At 37.9% G+C, this 25,302-nt stretch overlaps 1 protein-coding gene across 1 annotated transcript in view; it reads left to right on the top strand.

Annotated features, from left to right (window-relative positions):
- NRXN1 (neurexin 1) overlaps positions 1–25,302 on the top strand; it is an 889,774-nt gene that overhangs the window by 779,979 nt on the left and 84,493 nt on the right. The window lies entirely within an intron of this gene.

The raw sequence follows: 25,302 nt of genomic DNA on the forward strand, positions 1-25,302 counted from the left end.
AATGAGAATGATCAAAATTATTTTTAAATTGTTTTTATTCCATGTGTTTGAAACAGACTTAGTGTTAGAGAATAAAAGCAAATTTTGTTGTATCAGCATCCTATCTACTAATTAACATATTTTTACGAGAGAAAGAAGCAAATAGATTCTGGTTTTTATTTTGAAGGAAGAGGTGGAGGGAAAGAATAGAGGAAGAGAAAATGTCCTAGGAGAAGAGAGATGATCAAAAGTTGTAAATTCATAACTGTAGTGATGGATATATGTATCTACGTGCAGCGTTTTCCTCTCTCTCTCTCTCTCTCTCTCTCTCTCTCTCTCTCTCTCTGTCCATTTGGCCACAAAGTAAAATGGACAGTCTAAAACGATGTTTATCAATATATATTTATTGATCATGCTCCATGTGCCATACACTGGTTTGCCACTGAGGATGTGTTAGCAACAACAACAAAAAACCTGCCCTAATAGAATAATACATTTTAGTCAGCATGTGGCTTAGGGTGTATTTTGTTGATTTTTTTCTATCTTGTTGGGGTTTATAACATTGTTGATAATAACACTTAGCACCTTGGATAAATACTTCTGACTTCAGATTTATTCTTGCTCAACAGCTCCATTTGATATTATTTTCCAATATCTCACTGGTTATTAGTTACTGTGGTTGTTGGTTTAATGTTTATTTAACAATAAGCAAGTTAAGATGAATCGTCTATAGAAGAAATAAAGCACAGAACAATTGATAGACTATTTCATTCAAGTAAAGTCATAAAAGGGCATTCTAAGATAATCAGAGTTGAAACATTCCCATTAATAAAGTTAGAAAGAACCAGATATTTTTCTTAGTAGTTTTGTCTCATCATTAATGAAATTATAGTTGCATAAGTTCCTAGGTAAACCAGATGTATCTCAAAATAAGGAGAAAAATTATCAGCTTTGTTTTTGTGTATTTTATCAATTAGTAGCTGCTATATATTAAGAAATTATGTTTTAAGAAAATGTGTAAAGTGGCTATTTTATTTGCAAGCTGAACACCTACAAACGAAGAAATAAAAAATAATGTATTTTATAATATTAATATAAAAGGAAAACAGTTAACTGCTCATTAATTGTCAATTAAAAGAGCCTCTTTTATTATAAGCTATAACATGTTTAAAGTCAGCAGTGCTTCATAGAGGTAAACGATCTAATCAATTAGTAATTACTTGGTTCATTTGAGGAGGCATTGACTTCAATAAAAGATTACTGGTTTCATTAAAAGAGAGAGATGTTACATTTTTAGATTTTTAAACGGACCAAATATAGCAATTATATAATTTGGATTAATATGTTACAGATATTCAATTATAGCAACAGTGTCTTAAAGTTGGACTAACAGTTTTTAAAATTGTCTTTTTTATAATGATCTGTATGTGATTACAGCTAATGCCTGTACATGGGGGGAGTCAAAGGGAAGAAAGGAAGTTTTCTGAGTAACAGAATAATTGGTTGTGAATTTTCTTTACCTCACAATTGATTTTTAAATCACCCTCCAATGATAAAGATAGCTAATACATGTAGATTTGCAATATATCTTTCTTAGAACTGTCAAAATCTTGGAAGTTTAAGTGATTTGTTATACTAATTGCAGGGCTGTAACCTTTGACCCATTTTTGCAGGTCAGATGAAGTATCTTCCTTTAAACTCTGTCTGTAGTACAAACCATCTCTATGTGCTTTTATCAACTGCCTCACTGCATTGTGTGCCAGCAAGAGTCATTTTATTTTCAAACACCACCCCAGACTGTTTTCTCAATCAAAGTGTATTTTCCTCAGTGATAACACTAAACCACTTTAGCTGTAGTGGCACTGTACCTTGGGGTGATTGCATGTTTGAGAACTATGGAAACAGATTTTTGGTCAAGCAGAATTAAATTGGATTCATTTCAAATAGATGAGATGAGTTTTTGGGGGGCCATCCTGCAGGGCAAGTAGTAGGAGAAATGTGTTTTTGGTTTTCACAGAGTCACAGAACATAAAATAGTAATCATCAAAATGTCATCTCATAAGATCTAGTTTACATTGCCACTTAAAAGTAAAAACCTTCCAAAAGAAAAGTTTTTCTTCCCTGATTAATGAACAATTTTCAGACTGATGTTTACTTAAGAACGGCATGGTTCCTATGATGAACTAACGAGTACTTTTTCCAACCCTTGTGGTTAAATGGCTTTTTAAATGTGACTATAACAATATTAATACCTTTTACTAGTATATGGATTATATAAACTTCATAAAATTTGTTTTACTTAGAATACTTAACATATAAATGTTTCCATAAGACATGCTCATCTCAAAAAACCAGAAATTTCCTATAATGCTAATTTCAGAAAGTGATGATTTGCAAATATTTGATAGTATAAAGATTTTCAGATGCTAAGAACTTCCTGGGGATAGGGGGAAGAATTTCATGCAATATTTCTGGCTGTTAAATGATCCCTCCACTTCTGTATAATTTGGCAATGTCTTGCGGGTATATATGTAGCTTTACATACATAAATAAATGTGAACCAACATGCAAAGGGCAATATTCAGTCCTGTTGGTTGCCAGGCTGTAAAGGAAGGAGAGTGGAACCCTGCGATTTCTTTTAAGATCAAGATTGTGACATTTATTCTGGTGCAGGCTTTGTATCACATTTTGTGATCTTTTAGGTGCTTTCCTTTAAGAATAGTTTACAAGCTCTGTACCTACTGTAGAGAATATGGATTCATTGTAATGCCTTTTACTTCAAGAGAGTGCAGTGTGATGGGAAGAGCACAGTGAATCAGGAAACCGGGTTTCCACTTTCAGCACAATCACTACCTTGTGTAAGTTGGACAAGTTGCTTAATTAACCTCCCTGTACTTTGTCCTGCTACCTCCTTACAAGGGGATTGAACCAGGAATCTCTTGAGTTACACTGAACTCTAAAATTTCATTGTCTCTAGCAATGAGGCGCTTAGGTCTTCTGATGATTATTTAATGAAGCACAGGTTTCATCCTTGACCTTTACACAGCATGGCCATGCCCTCTCGATTGGCCTGTATCACCCTCATGTTCCTGGTGTCCCAGTGTAATTATTATTCATAGTATCCCTTTTCTACTCTCAAAAGCTCCCATTTTAGTCTAGAAATTATATTGCAATCTTCTTGTACAACAGACATAAATCCTTCTTTGCAAGAAAATCATACTTCATAAGAATAATACATAGTGAAGCCCTATCTTTACATTCAAAACCGAAACTGACTGGTATCTTTACCCAGTTTCAGGAGTCGATAGGGTTTTTCATCTCATTTCAAAAATCTTAAGAAAGGAGAGAGAAGAAGGCTGTGGAAGAGTCTGGTTCTTGACTGGAAAGACTATGTTTGCAACTGTTAGTAAGAAATTAAATTATGGAGTGGAGCTGAATCAGCAAATATGAGGGAAATGTATTGGAACAAGTCTATGGCTCCAGTTAGGTCTTTTCTTTCTTTCTTTGTTTTCCCCAGAGTAGAGTTAGCAAATCTACTCAAGTAAACGAAATGTTGGGTATTTAAAAGAATTGCTAGGTTGTCAGAGAGATGTATATTTTACATACGCAATGTCCTATAGAAGTCAATGGCATTTTATTCTTGTAGAATGTCTCACAAAGAAATTCAACTAGTATTCAAGCAAGAGTATCTGTATATATTGGGCACCACTATTTCTTCAGAGCAGATTTCAATATACGCATGAAAAATTAATACTATTTGCTGAAAAAATGTAAATAGAGAGCACAAATATTACCATGAAAAATATTTAAAATTAACAAAATACATTTTGTAACTTCAAAGAATAAATATTTTATTTTTTATTAAAAATATTAATGAGCCTTAGCAGTGGCTTCATTATTAAAAATAATTGCATTACTTATAATTATGTATGTTCTCATAACCATTCTGCATTTGGAAATACTGATGACATGAATAATTAATTTTATTTTCCCTAGCCCAATCGTTCTGCTGAATTCACTTACATTAATGTGCATTTTTACAGCAGATTTTTAGTGCATATTGGAAATAAAAACACTTGGGGATAGATTTTAAAATATATAGAAAGGCATATGATCCTGAAACTACTGGTGCTGAGTAAGAAAAGTATAATTCATTGTCATTTTACATGTAGATAAGCAGGAAGGTATTTTCCCCCCTCATTGCTGATAAGCAAAAGGACCAAAATATATACATTTTAAAGAGTTTAAGAAAATTCTCCTGCTAAGTATATTTTCCTTGAGGTCTAGAGGTTTCACACTAGATGTAGTCATTGTTGGTGGATAAAAACTTGGTTTTGAGTAATCTTTGGACAAGGATAGTTCTATACAAATATATCCATCCATCCATCCATTCCCTTAAAACATGTTTGCTGAGAACTTACTATGTACTGGTTAATGTTCTACTCACTGGAAATACAGTGTTGAACAACATTACTTTGCTGCACGAAGCTTACATTCTGTTGGAAAAGATGGACAATACAGATCAGAGCGAAGAGGGTACTTGGGGCGTCAGGTGCAGGAGGAGAAAAGCAGAGAGGAGAGGCGGTTGTGTGGGGGAATGGTCATGACATGAGAATCCTTTTTGAATAGACATGCGCAGATTGTTAGTTATATAGGCATCGGTTAGAATAGAACATTGGCGTATTGAAATTCAGACTGAATTCTCTGATCCAGCAGGACTGTACCCTGGTGGACAGTGCCAGTGGTAACTAACTGCTATGTTAGGAAACTAGAAAGCAGGGGGGAAAACAGAAGTGGCAACAAGATTGATTGATTTGTTAGTGTTTTTTGTTTGTGTTTAGGGAAGGACACTGGCAGGCTAGTGCTAGAGCCTGGTCTGAGTGACTGGAGTGTGGGTTTCCCCAGGAGGGCAAACAGGGCACAGCTGGAGCCTGCGGTGTGCTCTGTGGCTTCAGGTGTGTGGTAGCAGTAAGGCTGGGCCCTGTTGGAGAGGCAGGCTGAGGGTGGGCTGGGATGCTCTGAGCATCAGGAGCAGCTCAGAGAATGTGGGAATCAGGCCTAGGTGGTGCCACTGAGACCGCTCTTACCAGAGGCAGCCCATCTCTCAGTGGGGATTCTACGGGCCAGCAGAGGAGTCCTGGGATGAGAAACACCTGGATACCTGACTTACATACTTTTATGGAAAGATTCTGCTCATGCTGCCTATCAGGCAAACCCCAATCCCTGTGAGTGCCTTCCTGCAACCCTCACCCAGTCACAGTGAGAAGGAATTTCACCCCAGGGGCCCAGCCATGTTCAGGGAAATGGGATCTGGCCCAAAGGCTGTGTAGGAGCATGACCGCCAGAGGCCAGAATGGAGGAATGAACTGCAAAGTCCATGTCCTGTGTGGTCCTATGGACACAAGACACTAATGAGTATCTGGTTAATTATATCAGACTTATAATCAAATTCCAGGGTACACATGTGTGTGGGGAAAAGATGAAGTATAGTTTGTATTTTTATTATTCTACACATGAGAAAATTGGGGCATGGAGAATGAAAGAACCTTCCCAAGGCCATGCAGCCAGGTTCTTTTCAGAGTACGTGGAGGTGATCTGCTCCTCTGCCCTTAAATATGGCCTGTTTAGAATCTTGCCACTTCTTGTCTTCTCAAAGTAACTAGCTCCCTGTGATCTCCACCCAGGTGTCAGATTGCTCTTTCAAAAATGCAAATATGGTCATGGCCTTCCCTTTTCCAGCACATTCGGGTGGTGAGGAAGAAGGGCAGCTTCCTTGGGTGATCCCCCTGGTCCATCCTTCAGAACTGCCTCCTGCCTGCCTCACTAGAAGGTCTAGCTCCATTCTTTTCCCTGGTCTGATGAAGTAATTACAGCGACCTCTAGAGATCCTGCCATTTCCCACCCGGGTCCTCTGCAGGGAAAGCTCTTTCTTCACCCGCCTGATTCTAGTTCTGGGAGCTCAAGTCTAAAGGGGCAACACTGTCATGGGGTGTTAGGACAGTGAGTGTGATGGTCAGGGGCATTGGCTCCGGTAGCCAGATGCCTACCTAAATCTCAGCCTTCCTTCTCCCACATGCCGTCTGCATTACCCTAGCCTAGGCAAATTGCATAGCCTCTCAATATCTTTGTTGTCCACCTATACAATGGAAATCGGGGCTTCATCAACTATTGTGATGATTAAGTGAGTCAATGTTCTCTGTGAACTATATAAATTACTGCTACTTAACAATTCCTTATTACAAAAAAGAGGAAATTGTATACAGTTCATTTTAACATATGAAGAAGTAAGTGTCTGACACATGTAACCATTATAGTAATAATGGTTTTGTGCAAAAAGCATTCCTCAGGTACCAAGTATAAATTAAAGCATTTTTTATCTTTAAAGCTGTTTTCTCTGCCCTTGAAGAAATAGCTCTGAATTGATGTTTCTAAATCAAAGCTTCAATTGTGTGGCATATAAGGAGCTGAATTCTCTATTGAATGAGGTGTTCTCCACAGGAAGGCAGCACCATTCCACTCGAACATGTCTGTGGGACGGGGAGGCGGGAAGATGACTCCGGGGGAGAGTTGTCATTGGCATTCAGTGGGGGAGAGCCACGAACATGAAATACACTGCACAGTGAAGAACTGTCTACTGATCCCCATGCCCGGATTATTATTCAACCTCCCACCACCATTACGACCAATCTAAGCAACTATTGACTGAGCAGTTCAGAAATTTCCTATCCCTTTTTCCCAGCTGTTCTCAGAAGCTAATTCACAGTATGGTACTGCTTCTTACAGCTATGACTCCTTATAACTGTCCTTGATAACATGTTTTCATTAAGGAGCTTAAAATTGTATGATATAACTCATTTTTCAACATGGGTATTGAATGCATCAAACGCTTCCAGCTGTGAGTTGGACTAAATTGGGTTTGTGATTCTTGTTGTAATCTCTTTTGCCATAAGCTTTATTAGCATTGGAGAAATACAATGACTTAAGACTTTGCAACTAATTAACATGTGGCAGTAATTTCAGTGATTTTCTCAGATAGGACTGCTGAGCGTGGCACCTTCTTGATATTTTTAGTCTCAGTTGTAGGACAAAGTAATATATTTTTATTCAATAAGTAGTTCATGTGGAAGTAGTAAGAATATAGTTTTATTTTCTGTCTTACTGTTGATCAGCACTACGAATGATTGGACCAGTATGTTTTGCAAAATTATAGTTATCAAATACATAGGTATGTTTGTATTCTACCTACTGATTTACTCCTCAGTTACATGTAATAATCTTCTTTGAGGGAGAGAAGGAAACAAATCATCTGAGAATTTTAAAAAAAGATAATTTTGCATATATGGGTGTTAACAATGCTTACTTTTTTTTCTTTCATGATAAATGTAAAACAGTAAGCTAATATATAGTCAAGATTAAATTTCTATAATTTCTTACATTTTCATCACCTAAAATGTATATTAGATTTTGTTATCTGTTAACATTACTGAAAATTTCATATATATGTATGTGTGTGTGTGTGTATATATATATATATGTTTAGCTAATTAGAAGAGAAGGTATAGCTAATTAATCTGCCTTTATAAAACACTTACCAAATAGTTTTCACTGAATTCTCATCATCACTATTCTCTTAATGTAAGATTCCAAGCGGACAAATAGCATTAATGTTAACCAATGATTTCTCCAGTAAGCACTCTAAATGAAATTGCACAAAACATAAGCAGTGTATATAAATGCATGTATCTTTTCAACCATGGCATATGTTCCCTGTAAATACATGATGCTGTCACATAAAATTACAAATTAGCTGATACATTTTTGTGTACATAATATATAAAATGCACTTTTCAAGGTATTATATTCTTCAGGATAAGGGTGTGGTTTCTAGAGGATTTAGAGTTTTAAAACAAGAACCATTTCTCAGACATTTAGATTATCAGTAAATCCATTCATAAATTATAAAGGTCCTTAAATCAACAATAGCAAAGCTTTTGTGCATCACAGATGTACAGTCAATTATTAACAGCATCACTGACAAAATTGAAACTGGGAAACTAATTTAAAGGAAGGAGGGTATTTTAGTCCCTTTTTAATAACGAGCATATGGAAGCAACAGACTTTTATTATTTCACATGTCCCGAGTGTTGACAATGTGCTAGACACTGCCCTGACCGTGGAATTACCCACGTTCTGTGCAAAGCTTCTTCTAAAATAGATGTTATCATCCAAACTATAGATTTGATAGGTTAGAAGGTGGCCTCAGCCCCCTTGCTACTCTTTTGGGATTTTCCTAGTCAGGCAAGATCTGGAGATTGCCCTGAAAGCCATGCGGGGGAAGCGAATCATCTCCACCCTCACATGCAAAGAAGACTGGCTGCTGAGGAAGCCTCAATACCATTTGTTACATGTGTGGACATCAGTGTTGGACTATTGCATGGAGTAAAATACGAGCCAGTATAATGGGAAATTTATTTTTTTAATTTATATTTATTATTAAAAGTATCTCACATGTCCCCTTTTTGTTTTCCCATTGACCCCCTCCACCTTGCAGATATTTTGGGGAGCATCTCCAAAACTTGCATAGGCACAGGTCTTAGTGTTGCTGGAGAATTAAACTCTTCGATCACTCCTGGGAGTGAGGGTGGTGGTTCTTGGGGCGCTGCTAAAGGAAGCATTTTCAGAAGCTTCCATGGATAGATGATATGTGGAAGGTTTTATTGGCGTGGCGTTATATTTTTCTGGTTCCAATGTCCCACTTCCCCCAGGCTAGTCCTGAAAGAGGGGCAGCTGGGAGTTCAGCAGAGTCTGAAACAAGGCCAGTGTCCAGAGCTTCACTCCACATTGTCGCTAAGGGTGGTTCAGCATTCAGGCCAAATGAAAGCCGAGTAGCCCATGTGCAGAGTCCAACATGGCCGTGCACCATGTGGGCAGAGAGGAGTCTGCCCCTGCAACAGGAGTCACAGGAGCCAGGGGCCCGGAGCCAAGAGGGAGAGGCTCCTTTGTCTAGATTAGAAGTATATATACTGTTTAATTTTCCACATTTGCAGTGGCCAAGCCTGTTCTGGCCAATTATCTGTTTCCAGGTGTGGTTGACTGGCAAGCATTTTTCCACATCACTCAGACCTCACTGTGTATGCTTCTAAACTGCCTTTGTCTAGTTCCTTTCCCCATCACCCCATCAATCAGCAGGCAATAGACTTGGAGAATGTTAAATGCAGCTTTTTTGTGTGTGGCAAAGCTGTGTAAATGGTATGACTATATTATTTGGTCTGTCACTCCTCTCCTGTTAAATAATAGCCAGGTTATTACATTGGCTTCATTAGTATGGCATCTGGAACATAGTAGGTGGTTACTTTTTCTTTGCTTAGTATCCCTGTCCCCTCTCTGCCACCACTTTTTTTTAATTTTCTCCTTTCTCTCCTTTCTTTCTTTATAAATTAAGGCCCTATTTAAGGTATTGCAGATTCACACAGAATGACCCAAATCTTAAATAAGAGCAATGGGCCTGAATTTGGCCAGTGGCATCCAAGGACAAGATAACAAATATATTTGACTATAGATTCCCCAAAGTACTGGCAGGCTGATCACACAAGGGGTCTAGTTGCTATACCGTGTTATGCTAGCTATTCTGAGATCTTCCCTATATAGCCCAGCATTGAAAATTTGGCAGTGAAACTTTGACCTTGGAACACTTGAGGGAAACGCATTTTCATATTTCTTACACCTCTTAGATTACCGCTACAGCAGTTATCCCTAAATATGTACCAGAAGCCTGTATGCACAACTAGAATGCCGTGTCTGTACTTACGTCCATCGAACCAAAGGGAATATCAATTTATTTCAAAAGAAAATAGAAAATGTCCACATCGCACTAAAGGGAAATCCTCTGATTCTAATGCCCATATTTCAGAAAGGAAAAGGATTCATCAAGATTCTTTCAAATTTCGTGGTGACATTTCTATAATTGACATTTTCATGCACAGTAGCAACTGGCCACTAGTAATAAATCCAGACAGAGTCAACTTGTAACCCACATCAACAAGTAAGACATCACAGGCAGCCAGATGACCCACTTGCTCTGTTTTGAACTGATGGCTTTCTACTGTTCAAAGTAAGAATTTTTATTACAGTTTCAGATAGAAGTTTTATTACATTTGTAAGTAGAATTGTCCATGTTTTATTCAGTTGCCTCATTTTCTTACATACTCTTGTCAGTCTGTCTTTGCATTCTTTATTACTTGGAAATTTGATTCAGAAAAGGGGAGGAAAAAAGGAGCAAGTGTAAAGCACCGAGTCTGAAATTTGTCATTGTTATGGCAGCGATAATTAACGACTCATGTTCCTTAAACAAAAATGCAACATTTCACTTTTGTATGTTGCCTCCTCTGCCAGACCTGTTCATGGTTCCTCCTTTTTTCCTGTGTTGCACCTCTACCTGTGATCTTATCAATCATTAGCTCTACATTTGTCAAGTTCTAAAGCTTTGCTAATCTCAATGGTACAAGCTCATTTTAGACCTTTCATTTCACTTGAAGTTTTCCCAAACAACCCCAAGCATAATGTGTTTCCTGTTTTCATAGCACTGTGGAGAGAGATAAAAAGATATTCAGATAAGTAGCTAAATACATCACTATCTATCAGAGCTTATAACCTTCACTTTAGTTTTCTTTTTGATAAGTACCTTAAATTCAAGACCTATTCCTTATTAATCTGTGCATGCTCAGTGCCTGACATAGTACTTGGTGTAAAGTGGACACTTAGGGAATAGTTTATGATTAAATTAATTAATGTACATACACAGGGCACATTCCAGTGCTGAAGGAAGTTCCCATAGTTGTCCCTAAGATGGACAGTAAAAGGATATAAAGCAGTATGATTTTGCCTAGCTGGGACAGATTAGTGGGTATAAAACACTTCCAGAGGTTCGGTAGAGTCTCATCATTTGGGGGTTATTGTGATTTACCTAGGTGGGGAGGGAGAGTGCTCATGGTCCTCTCTTTGGAGGAATATATTATCACTGGCATAATTTAGAATTGCTGACACATTGTAAAAATAAAAAGCATACTTTTTCTCCTCTCAGTTAAGGATTTTACTGCACACTTTTGTTCTTCTAGCTTTTATTTTTGTGGGACCTTAGAAGGGAGGAAGATAAAAAGCATCTATATTCTTTGCCAACTCGAACAGGACATTAAAGCTACCACTATGACACTGGGAATTTACATGGTTTGGTACTGCCATTAGTCACTATGCTGAAAAGAATAACTTCTGTATTTCCAGTAACTTCCTTTCATATTCAGATGACAGATGAGGAGTCTCCTCTCTGCACACATTAATCTTGTTTTTAATTTTTAACAGATTCTGAAATATAAAGAAATCAATATGTGTTCTTCACCATTTCTGAATTCTGAGCTTCCTACTCTTTCATTAGCTGGCTGGAGGCCTGGTGCATGAAATTCATGCACTGGAGGAGTGGGGGTTCCTCAGCCTGGCCTGTGCCCTCTCACAGTCCAGGAGCCTAGCAACTGATCTCCCCAAAGAGGTAGGCCCTGCCCATCCAGCCAGGGCTTCTCAATGGATCACCCCAAAGAGGCCCACCCAGCTGGGGCTCCACAATGGATCACCCCACAGAGGGAGGTCCCACCCACCTGCTGCAGCCTGGGTCAGTGGCATGGGCCTCCCTCTTTGGGGAGATGATGGGGTGATGGCCAGGCCCCGGACCAATCGCATCACACCTGCCTTGGCTGGCCTGATGCTAGTGGGTGTCATAGCATGGTCATCCTGAAGGTCATCTGGACGGTCGATCTGCTGTTCAGTTGTTCACTCGATTTGCATATTGCCCTTTTATTATTATAGATTAACCTGCTGAAGCAGTTTCTTGAGTATGCTGAAGAATCTTTTAATCTGCCCAGTTTGACCAAGGTTAGCAATAATCATTTGGGCTCAAAGAACAATCACAAAAATTCAAAATGATTCCATGGTTGATAAGGCCTGAGTTATTTTGCATTATTTTATTGTCTTTCATTTCTGATGGTTAGAATTAGATGATGTGATAAGTGAGCAAAATAGACTTCAATCTCTCTAATATCTTATCTTTAATGAAATCTTAGAAGAAAATGGCCTTATATTTATGACTTCATAACCCTCTATTCATCAATGGAGAATAGCCAAAATGAAAAGCCGGGTATAGTTTTGCTGTGGTCCAATTCAATTTGTTCCAGAGAATAAGGAACAGAAATATTAGAGAGATAGTAAGAGTAGTGTTGGAAGAAGAGGAGGATTTTTTTGTTATTAGCTGTATTCTAACATTCCAGCTTGACTTGGGAATCATTTGCACATTAATTCAGATGGTAATTCAAGCAAGAAACTCAGAGTCTAACAAAAATAAAAAGCAAAAAAAAGAGAAACATTTTACATTTAAACCTACTCATATATGGTTATCATGACCTATGTTTTGTTTATAATTTCAATTTTAACAGCTTGTCCCTAAGCAAAGATAGATATTCTATTTAAATTGGATTAAAATAAACTTTGCCCCCGCCATTTTTAAGTTCCAGGCCTATCGCATGTATTAATAAGTGTTTACTGTATTGCAAAGTACTCCCAAACCTAGTCACTTAGACACAATTATTTAGCTCATGATTCTGTGGTTCTACAGTTTGCACTGGGCCAGCTGGGTGGTGATTCAACTAGTTCATATGTTGATGATCTGCTGCCAGATAGACTAGGGACTGGCTGATCTAAGATGTCTCAGTTAAGACAGCTTCTCTGTGCTTCACATGTGCCTCATCCTCTGTCTTAACACAGAATTGCATGCGTGAGAGTGGAACTATACAAAACCTCTTGGGCCTTGGGGTCAGAGCTTGCCTAACTAGCATTGTTTTTACTGCATTTATAAAGCAAGTCACAAGATCAGCCCAGATTCAAAGGAGAGGAGTTACAGGAATTGTGCCCATGTTTATACTTGAGCACCAAGAAAATGAACGATAGTAATATTTATATTTCAGACATACAACAGCCTATGTGTGATGAGATGTACATTTTAATCAATGAAAACTCAAGTGAAGATGAACTAATGCATATACAGATTTTTCAAAATTTGAAAATGTTAGGTCAACAATAGTAAAACTGGCTATGTCCATTCTACCCACTCTCCTCGATAAAGGTTGTGTTATTCATTCCTTTCTGGGCACATGCTGAATCACAACAGCTAATTTGTTTTTGTTCCATAGACAGACGATGCTATAGTAAGCTTTCTCCCCTTTCCTTCCTAGAGGTCTTCATCAGCAAACTTTGATGGTCAAAGATCATATTATTCAAAGATCACTCTACTGCAAAGTACATAAGTCTCTTTTGAGGTACATCTATAATCTTTCATGATCTTGATTTAATAGGCCTGTCATAGTCACTCTTTGTGTCTCCATTATACATAAACCCACATACCTACACATTTTCCTCAATTTCATATTTTAGGTTATTTTATCTTATAATATGCTATGCAGTTGTCATGATGTACTCCTTCACTATATTCTCATTCAAGCCATAGACTACAGAAAATGTCAAAACTTCCAATAAGATCATTCATTATTTCTCTTCTCTGATGATAAGAATATTATCTGGCCCTGACTGGTTTGGCTCAGTGGATAGAGCATCGGCCTATGGACTGAAGGGTCCCAGGTTCGATTCCAGTCAAGGGCATGTACCTTGGTTGCTGGCACATCCCCAGTGGTGGGTGGGTAGGAGGCAGCTGATCAATGTTTCTCTCTCATCGACGTTTCTAACTCTCTATCCCTCTCCCTTCCTATCTGTAAAAAATCAATAAAAATATATTTTTTTAAAAAAGAATATTATCTGGATTGCAATCTATCTCCAGAATTTTGCTTGCAATTCATCTTGATATTTCTATAAAATTTGCATAAATATCTGGCAAAAGTTAACAGGTGTTTTTTTATTCTCAATCTAAGAACATTTTCAAGAAACAAAAAAGATCACTCCTCTTCCAGTAAGTGGGTAGAGAGAGTAAAGCTCTATGTGGGAAGGAAAATTCAAGTAGTTAGAGTTAGAGAATATGTGTTATGGATGGAATGTTTATGTTCCACCAAAATTCATATGTTGAAACCCTACCTTCATAGTGATGGTATTATGAGATGGGGCCTTTGTGTGGTAATTATGACTAGATGAGGTAATAAGGGTGGGGCCCCCATGAATGAGATGAGTGTCCATAAGAGAGTCACAAGAGAGCTTGCTTCCTGTGTATGCTCTCCACCGTGTGAAGAAGCAATGAGAATTTGGCAGTCTGCAACCCCAAGAGGACTCTTACCAAAACTGTGAGAAATACCTTTTTGTTGTGTATAAGCCACCAAATCTGCAATACTTTGATATAGCAGCCTGCACCAACTAAGAAAATATGATATCTTTTTTTAAAAATATATTTTATTTTTTCAGAGAGGAAGGGAGAAGGACAGAGAGTCAGAAACATTGATGAGAGAGAAACATCAATCAACTGCCTCCTGCACACTCCCCACTGGGTATATGCCTGCAACCAAGGTACATGCCCTTGACCGGAATCAAACCTGGGACCCTTGAGTCCGCAGGCCGATGCTCCATCCACTGAGCCAAACCAGCTAGAGCGAAAATATGATATCTTGATTCAAGTGGTATGAATTCCTAGGACAGCAGAAACAATGATATTCAAATGCAGATGCCAGGGGAAACCTAACTAAGCTAAAAAGATGTGTTTGGGAAATTATCCAAGCTTTGATTTAACTTCCCCATGTGTAGCCTTCTTATTGCAAATAACCAAGTTACATTGGTTTTTATTTCTTCCTGAGATCTGCAGTTAATAAAATGTTCTCCTTTTGGCATCACTTATCCTCGTCATTCTGTGATGAAATGGAAGAATGAAATATAAGAAAGGCATGTAGATTTAACTCTGTTTATGACAAGTAGAACCAAGTTTAAATTTTGATGAATGCTAGTTTTTTAATTACATTCTAATGCAGGCCAATCACCTCTGCTAAAGTCTACTTATGTATTAGACAATATATAAATTATCTAAGTAGACTTTAGAATAGCATTATTCAGGTAAATCAACAAACAAAATACATTTTTAGAAAGAAAATGGAATATTATGAAAATAGTTAAGGTATCTTCTATCTAATCTAATAAAACAGAAACATGGTAATTGGCGTACACCGCTACCCTTCCAATTGGCTAATCAGGGCGATATGCATATTAACTGTCAGCCAAGATGGCGGCCGGCAGCCAGGCAGCTGAGAACAGGAGGCTTGGTTACCCCAGCGATGAGGAAGCCAAGGTTCCCCGTCTGCAGCTGCGGGGGGCTTGGGAACAGTGGAGCAGACAGGCCTCCTGGCCTGGGATAAGAGGAGCCCAGAGGCCTCAAGACCCCGGGATCAGCGGAGCCCAGAGGCCTCAAGACCCCATTATCAGCGGAGCCGAGAGGCCTCCCGGCCAGGATCAGCAGAGCCAAGAGGCCTCAGGACCCTGTGATCAGTGGAGCCACGAGGCCTCCCAGCCCCGGTTATCAGCAGAGCCAAGAGGCCTCCCGGCCCGGGATCAGCGGAGCCGGGAGGCCTCCCGGCCGGTTATCAGCAGAGCCGAGAGGGGTCCTGGCCCCGGATCAGCGGAGCAAGGAGACCTCCCAGCACCTGGATCAGCGTGACAGGGGGCAGCGACCAAACCCCTGATTGCCCTGCAGCTCTGTGTGTGACAGGGGGTGTGGCCACAACCTCTCTATAGGCCCTGCTCTGTTCCTGACAGGGAGCAGCGCCCCAACCCCCTGATGGGCCCTGCTCTGTGCGTGACAGGGGGTGGCGCCCCAACCTCCCTATCGACCCTGCCTTGAGCGTGACAGGAGGCAGTGCCCCAACTCCCCAATCGGCCCTGCTCTGCGCCCGACCAGGGGCTGCACCTAGGGATGGGATTGGGCCTGCCCTCTGCCACCCAGGAGCAGGCCTAAGCCAGCAGGGCGTTATCTCCCGAGGGGTCCCAGACTGCGAGAGGGCACAGGCCGGGCTGAGGGAGCCCCCCCCCCGTGCACAAATTTTTGTGCACTGGGCCTCTAGTATATATATAAAAGCCTAAGCAACCTGCTGACTGGTAGCTATGACATGCACTGACCACCAGGAGGCAGACGCTCAATGCAGGAGCTGCCGAGCTGTGGTAACTTGGCAGCTGCGGTTCTCGGGTGACATGCCCGTAACCAGAGAGGAGGGAGCCTGGTTCCGGGGTGTGTCACTGGAGAACCACTCTCTCGCAATCCAGAACCCCTTGGGGGATGTTGAAGAGCCTTTTTCGGCCCAATCTCCACAGACCAGGGGGACCCCACCAGTGCATGAATCCATGCACCAGGCCTCTAGTAGATCTATATGGGTGTGAGCAATGAACATTACCATGTTTAAGTATTTACACTATTTCATTTACTTACTATGAAAATGCTTATGAAACATTTATCATAGGAACAATACTATACTAGGCAATGTAGAAACAGCAGTGGACATACTGGATTCAAAACCGTGCCATAATGGTGCCTAAATTTTAGTGAGCATAGAAAAATATAAACAAAATGCATAAGTAAATTATATTATCTAATAGTAAATGTTCTAAAGAAGAATATTAGAAAAGGAAACTAGGTAGTAATTTCATTAAAAAGGCCAAGTGAAAGGTCTTCATTGACAAGCTTAGTTACCATCAACTGTTCATTGAAAATACCCAATATTAGATAATATTTTCACTGAATCACTTATTTTCAATTGTGAATGCCTCAACCATGACTTAATAGAACCTCCCTGGTAGCTCCACAGTGTCTGCACCACCCTGTATTCGTTTTTTTGACCACATTTCTTTGTTAATATGAATAAAAATACAAACTTTCCCCTCAGGAAACTGCACAGAACAGTTTGCATGCAATTTGAGTGTTTCTGAGATCTGGACTTGATCCATGGAACCCAATTAGAAAAAGCTGAAATCACTTTAAAGTTACATCTACTAAAATCACGTAATACTATAGATACAAATACCTTCACATGAGGCAAAATATGTCAGTTTAGAAATAACTCAGCCTTTGTATAATGATGAGTATAACAAAATATTAGTAAGAATTTGTGATTAAACTTTGTACTAGTCTGTTCTGTCTACTATAACAAAATACCACAGACTGAGTGGCTTAAACAGCAGAAATATATTTTCTCATAGTTCTGGAGGCTGGGAAGTTCAAAATCATGGTGTTGGTTGACTTGGTTTCTAATGAGAGCACTCTTCCTGGTTTGTACATAGCTGCCTTTTCATTGTCTTCCTATGGCCTTGCCAAGGTGCATGAACAAGATGACAGAAAGAGGTCCTCGCTCCCTTTTCTTACAAGACCAACAATCTTACAGCATTAGGCCCCACCCTTATGACCCCATTACTCTTCAGTACCTTCTACAACCCTAAAGGTCAATGTGACTATATTTGGAGATAGGGCCTTTAACATATGAGACAAGCTCTCCAATTAGAAGCTTACTGTACATTGCTGATAAGACAATCTCCCAACTGGTCTTATCTCAAATCAATCTTCAGTACTGCCACCTAATTAATTCTCGTGGTATAACAATAGGAAAGCTTCAGGTCAATTTCGTATCCTCCAGAAGAACCAAAGAAAATCTCAAGTCTAATTTAAGTAGGGAATGAACAAGTTAATACTTGCTACCAATATGGGGAAAAAAGTGCTTTTACTCTCTGGCACATATCATCAGACTTTCAGCATATTTAGAAATAATAGGATTCCTAATAATAATGGCTGGCTAGTCACAGTGAGTAGCATATTTATCATTTTTATTATTCTCCAAAAAGGAATTTTCAAATTGAATGGTAGCTATTATCTCTTTTTTAAGCCCTATATTGAATTATTTTTAACACAGTCCATCTGTTACAAAGGAAGATATATTCATTCGTTTTAGAATTGGGTAGGGGGCAATTGTGTCTTTCATTTTATTAGAATCAGTATGTTGCTAAAGAAGGCTAGAGACACCATTGAAACTAGCAAGACCAGGAGATCTATTCTCCAATAAGAATACCTCCTCTTTAATTGGTTAATTAAGCACAGGGAACTAGATGCATCTTTCAATCCTTCTTACTAACAGGACTGAACTTTCAAACAATCCTAAAATATTGCAGTCATGGAGAATCTTTTGAGAACATTTCATGTGATGCATTTGCATGAGACAAAGTGCATTGATTGCTCTTGGGCATTGATATTTTCTAAGTACACAATTAGGTATATGGAAGAGCAAGTGATTAGTCTCCGACAACTGGAGAATTGGCAAAATTATTATTTGTTCACTTGATCCATCCTCACTGAGTTAAAAGATTTTTGAATTCTGTATTTTGTGAGGGGCTGACTGTACTTTATGCTGAAAGAAAATAACTCAAAATCTGGTAAAGGAAGTTACATTTTATTCATCTATACTGATAAATACTGAATTATAATTAAGATGTATATAGGTAAGAAAGAAAGAAAGAAAAACATTCCATTAGTAATGAGTACATAATTTAGAGAAGTGGTCATAGAGATAACCCTTTGGATTCCATTTGTAACTCACTGCGCTTGATTAAAAATATGTCAAATTATTCAACAATACACCAAGATTAATAGTGTAAAAAGACACTTAGTTGGTGCTCTCTAAGTAACTGTTGAAATAGATAATAAAAATTCTCAGTGGTAATCCTTGATAAAGCATTGAGGCATGCCATAACTAGTTACTGCTAAGTAATAAAATGTATGCAAATTTTCTTCTATGATATTTACACTGCCCAGCCAACATCTGATCTACACTTCAAGACATATCCCCAGTTGTGTATTATCTGTAAATGTTTACTGTCACAGTAAAAAAAAAACAACTCCTACCCAATGGTTTAACAGGAAAATGTTATTCAAGACTGTTGCAGTATGGGAGAGAAACTGAATTTAACTCCACTGAAACAAAGAGCTAGAGAGGCTGAAGTGGTGATCATAAGCCACTTGTGTTTGCTAATTGACCTTACTCAATGGGAAAGGAAATGTTTATTTCTTCATGACAGGAGGCAGTTTTCCAATTTGGAACAGGCTGTTCACCTAAGAAGGTTTCTATCTTTCCACAAAGACTTGCAAGATAGGGAAGCTATCCTTCTTGCTAATTACATTTCAAAAGGATGGCTCCCAGGTCATTGAGAAAGACATTCCCTAGGTCATAAAACTGGCAAGAGGTTTTTAAGGAGATTTATATACATTTTAGAAGTGGCAGAGAAAGAATTTGTAATGATAGCTTTTCTAATATAAATGCTCAAAGAAAAGGGAAGTCAAGGCTTACTGTAGTCAGAGAGAAATCTGTGTGAAGTGTAGTCAAATTCAGAGGAGCATCAAGAGTGTCTTGATTTTAAAAAGACATTATTATTTTAGAATTTGGGTCTATTATTTTCAAATGCCCGATGTATCTGTGTTAGGTAGCTGGGAAGACTGTGCAATGTAATAACCAATCTTTGGAGAGGAAATATGTGCACAATTTATATTTATAAGATTGTAAAATCTCCAATGGTATTTCTACAAAAAGTTTTAAAGAGCAACATTTTTATGGTCTACTCTAATGAAACTCCCAACTGGTGAATATTTTATATGATCATTGTCAAGGGCAGAAGTAAGGGAATTGTGAAAGAGAGGAAGAGAAGAACTTCTATATTTGCCAACAGATTTTTTTCTCCACTCTTTTTTATTCACTGGTCTTAGTATTTATTATTGCCCTGACAAGGTGCAAAGCATTAGGAGTACAAACACAAAGATCTTGAAAACAGAATCTCAGGTGAGGGATGAGTACAGGGAGGATAAATCGTGATGGAAAAAAAAGAAAAAAAGAAATAAAAAACAACCACCACAAAACAGAGTCTCAGCCTATAGTAAACCAACATAATATGACAGAAAGGGGAATTTATTTACCATTGGAACAATCAAGAAAAGCTGAATGGAGGGGGTTGGTTTTGTGTTAAGTATTTATGTAGCACTTTTGAGAGTTGGCCACATGGGTAAATTTCCTGGGAGGTGTAGCTTCAGCAAAGGTGTTAAGGTAGAGGGGAGACAGAGATTAGAATACACTGGGCCCCATAGGACAGGGACAGGTACTCAGGCTTTATTCCTAGAAAAGGGAGAGTCAATGAAGGGAGTAAGTAGAGGAATGTGTTCAGATTTATAATGTGAGATTACTTTGGATGCTGTGTGAGAAACAGATTTAAGTGAGGCAATAATAGGAGAAGGATTGTATGAAATCAGCTACTTTCTGTAAGTTGTTCTCAAGCCATTGTTTTTTCACACTCCCTCATCTGGATGATATATGTTCAGGGCTATACTCTTAAAAAGAAGTGGAAGAACCCACTTCCCTGGGTTGAAATAATAACACACTTAATGAATCACAAGGAAAAGGAGTGTGTCCCTTGTTAAACTTTGCCATCCAATTTTGTATTCTGAGTATGCAAGTTTAATGGTTCTTAGGAGAAATGTGTTCTTGGTAGTTCCCCCAACAGTTCAGAACTTATTTAAGGTGTCATTAAACCCTTTGAGAGACAGAAGCATGCTTTATGTTTGGTAATTGATGAGATGTTCCCCTAAATAAATTTCACATTGCTGAGTCTGATGACATGAATAATAAATCGTAACCCTGGGAAAGCAATGGCCATTTTGAGCAATATGCAGGGAACTGATATTCATTTAGTGTTGAAAAGTAGGACACATTTTCATGATGTACTAGGCTCTCCAGACCACTGTTGTAAACCTCCTGACATTAAAATCAGAGGGCATTTCAGGGCCAAATTTGCTAAGGAAAATGTCTCTGTTTTAAACACAAAAATTCTGTTATTTCAAATAGCATGTGCATTAAGATTTTAGTAGGTGTTGCAGTTCAATCGAGCGGACATGCTCTATTCTCGTAGGCAGATGGGGGACTTGGGAGGGTGGAGAGGTGAGGTTGCTGCATTAATAAATGGTCATCAGTAGTTCCCATACTTGGCTAATGTATTTTCTAAGGAAATAGTCTATGCACTCAATATGCCACCTCGGAAACTCCTATGCCTGGATAGTGAAAATAAATATATTGATATCTGCCATGAAACCAATGAGAAAAACCCATCAGCAATTTCTCGTAAGCCATTACAAAATGTCTACAGTAGGGATTAGCCTGAAATCAGGCCACAAAGGCTAAAAATTATCCCTTTGCATATTTTCAAAATTAGTTAGGGACTGAGAGTCACCATGGTGTTGGCTGCGGAGCAGACCTGTGCATTGTGTTCTTGACTTCCCACTTACTAGTTGGTGACCTTACCTAGTGCTTAATTTGATGAAGCACCCATAAAATGGGAACACTACAACCTACTTGCAAGATGATCTTAAAAAATTACCACAGCTAATGCATGTACCATCTTGGTCCTTGTAGGTGTATAATCAATTAATATTTTCAGAAAAATGTTTAAAACTATAGACAACTCTAAGCATTTGTAAAATTTCCCTCCTGCTTGACCTTGTAATAATTTTCTGTTTTCACATACCCTCATTCTCCCTCACTCTCCTTATCCCAACTTCATTATCTTCAGCTACTTTCCTGAAGCTCATAGCTTCCATTGCCATGTGGTAGCCTCGTGTCAGAGAACATTGCGTATTAATTTCTCCATGTACCTAAGTGTAAGCTCACTCCATTCTAACACCTCTTACTCATCATCCCCACTTCCATGTCTGTGGAAGCCCATCTTCTTAATTTAAAATCTCATTTCTCTAGACACCCATGTTTGATATAGCTCCTCTCACCTAGTTCACAAATCTTCTTCTGGGACTGGTCATAAGAGGGTGGTAGGATATGGTTTGTATATGTCTATTGTAGAACTAGATAAAAGGAACATCATGAGTGCAGTGGGTAGTAAGGTCACCTGTGTAAAAGAATATTTTTTTTTCCTTCTCCTCATTCTCTCTCCCACTCACTGTCCCCAACAGACCAAATTATAAATCTCTTCAATGCTTAACCTGTATCCTCTCTGCTGTTTGTGGATATCTTTATAGTATCTCTTTGTAGTGCATTGTTTGCAACGTATAGATGGAGTCAATATTATTGAGTATTATGCCTTCTTACAATAACTGTGAATCTCATTCATCTGCTAGTTCTGAATCTTCATTTTATGTTTGAATGATCTAAAGACTTAAACAATTTACTTTGGTGAGAAAGCTTCTTGCAAAAAGGGGACTAGAACCTGGTTCTCTGAACTCCGGGCTTACCTCCTTGTTACAGCTATAATTGATAGGAAGCCTTTTCTTCACTGCAAAGAAACGTAGTATTATTCTGTATGATAGCACATATGTATAGAAAAACACCCAAGACAAATCCTCTGGATTGTGTTGATAGGTATTACAGCTGAATACTCAAGACCTAAGATCTGGATTAGACTTGAGTTCAGAGCCTCGGTTCTTTATCTGATCTGCTATGGAACATCATTTAGCTCCATTTCACATGCATATGTACATATATCAAGCAAGCCTCAGGACCTACTACAAAGCACTATCCTCATTTTATCCTTGTTTCTTCCCTATCAGTAAAGAAGGGAGAACACACAGTCCCTTGGGAGATGACAGAATGATGAATTACTGAATGATTTCAGCAAGAAGGAGCAATACATGTAGAGACCTAGCTTCAATTGTTAAATGGGAATAATAGTGTCTAATTCCCAGAGTGCTATGATAATTATACACAATAACCAAAGTAAAGTGCTCTGTATAAATGTCAGATACTGTTAATATTGTCCTTGATTTTTCTAGATGACATATATGACCTAGTTTATGTTAAAAATTATGTACGAAAGGGCTACTTTACTTTTCTAAAAAATATATTTGAGACTATAGGGTATGCAATATAGTCATCCACCCCATTCATCCATCATGATTTTTACATAAATATTTAAATTTCCTTTGATCATATCCAAGAGAGACCATCCATGTGAACAAATTTGGCCGAGAAGTAAATGCTCTATAGCAATTATCCCATTGAACTTTGTTTTTAAAGGTTAATCCACTAGCTTTGCCTTTGTCTTTCTCTCTTTTGAATGTGATGCTGGTTAAACATCCATGAAGCCTTTTGTTAACCTTTCATGCAAAGCAAGTAAAAACCAGGCCCAGATTTTCATTGTAAGCCTGTCATTGGTCACCAGATTGAGTACAGTGATAGGAAAAAAAAACCCCAAAACATGATGAATTTTCACAGAAAAAAAAAGTTGGCATCAGCCTCTTTCATGTTCATTTTTAGTTAAATTTAATGCCAGGACAACAGTATCCCATTGGTGCCTACTTATAAATTATAGCCCATGTTTTGAAATGGCATTGTAAAAAATGTGATAAAGGTGAAAAGGCTTTCAGATATAATAACTCATAATCAAAATCTCATTTAGAAGAAAGCAGCCTGCAGACTTACAAAGCCAGGAAAAGTAGTGTGACATCTTTTCAAAAAATGACAGGAGAAAGTCTTGGCCGTGATTTATGCTTTTCCTTATGGGTTCTAGTATATAGGGAGTCTGACATGCATATGCACATATATCAAGCAGGCCCTAGCACCTGCTACCAATCATTATGCTCAATGTATTCTTGTCTGTTCCCTGGTTATCAGTGAAGGGGGTGGAAGACAACAGAATGATGTAGTACTACTTGTTTTCAACAAGAATTGGGAATATACATAGATACTGAACCTTAGCATTAACTAAGGATGGAATTGGTTGCTACGGAAACTTTATTTCTGTCTACATATAAGAGATTCTGACAACCAATAAATTTACAAGTCACTGAATAAAAATCTAATGTTTTCGTTCCTTGACATTTCTTCAGCAACTATTCATCACAGATGGGAAAAAAAAAAGTAAAATGAAAATGTAGGGCACAACTAAATATAAACAAATCTCCCTTTTAAATATAAACTGAAATTATTTTATACTGCCTTGATTATATTCCAAAGTTTTAGTGAAGAAACTAATTTGCAATTTGTCGAGAATCCACTTAGATTCCAGATTTATATCCCAATTCTGAAATTTTGTAGGAACCCGAATCCTCTGTTTTTCTAAGTGATTTATATATTTTATTTATGTTATGTTGGGGAGGACCAGATTCTTGTGTTGGGGAGTTAATTGTATTACAAAAGTTAGTATTGTTCTATGTATCAAATCATTAAATGCAAGATTTAATATGCTTTTAAAATTAGAAAGCACTAAGATACAATTCCTCTCACTTTCTAAGACTCAGTATGAAGGATTGCCATAAGGAAAAATTACTTCTGTGTTTTTATTGCTTGCAACATTTGTTTTGTAGCCATGGTATTTATATTATCTTTTATGCAGGGAGATAAAAAAGGAGATCCTTGAATAGTTGATTTAGCAAAATATGTACTAGAGATGATTGCAAGTATATTTTTTAAAGTCTTTCAAAATGTTTTGATCATGGTGAACACATTTTAGGTACTGTAAAGTCTAGGAAGATAGCACTGAAAGATTCTCTTGATTTTAATTAATATCCTTGGCTCCTTTAGTAAAACAAAGGCCAACATTTGACTCTCTAATAACTTTTTTTTCCTTTTTTTTTAGACTCTCTAATAATTTGTTTCTGAAAAAGGTACTTTAATATGTCTAAACAAGAAACATATAGTAATTATTAATATATTCCTTATGAGATATCAAAAAGGAAAAGATTCTCTCCTGTCCAAGAAAATTATCTATATGTTTATTGCCTGTCTTTGCTTACATTTGATCTTGTAACATGTGTCAATGTATATTTCCAACCAAAATGCCTTTCCATTCTGCTGTACTAGCAGCTTGCCCACATCCTACACATACAACATAGTGAAATTTAAAAATTTGGATAATTAAGCAGGTATTACATACTGTTCTCCCATCCATGACTGGTTTATCCTAAATCTATTAAAAATCTGATGGAACACTAGGAAGTGAAATAGGGCATTCTGATTGTTTTAAATTTATATACTTATCAAATAAGTGATATGATTGCATATAGATTTCTATCATTGGCTCATATTTGACTTATATTTAAGACTTTAGAGTATTAACCTGCAAAATGTTAATAATCTAAGAATAAGCTTTGCTGGGAAAAATGTCCAGGTGGGTGAAGTGTTTACATATGAAAAATATATGTTTGAAAAAATTACATTTTCTTATCAAGAATGTGTCATAAGTACACTTTGAGTATACAGTTATGAATTTTAGGATTAAAAATGAACCTGCAGAAATCACTTTAGCATTATGGTATTAAAACAGCTTAATCAGAGTGAA

Source organism: Myotis davidii, unplaced genomic scaffold (assembly GCF_000327345.1).
Source record: "Myotis davidii unplaced genomic scaffold, ASM32734v1 scaffold6, whole genome shotgun sequence".
NCBI classification, from domain to species: Eukaryota; Metazoa; Chordata; class Mammalia; order Chiroptera; family Vespertilionidae; genus Myotis; species Myotis davidii.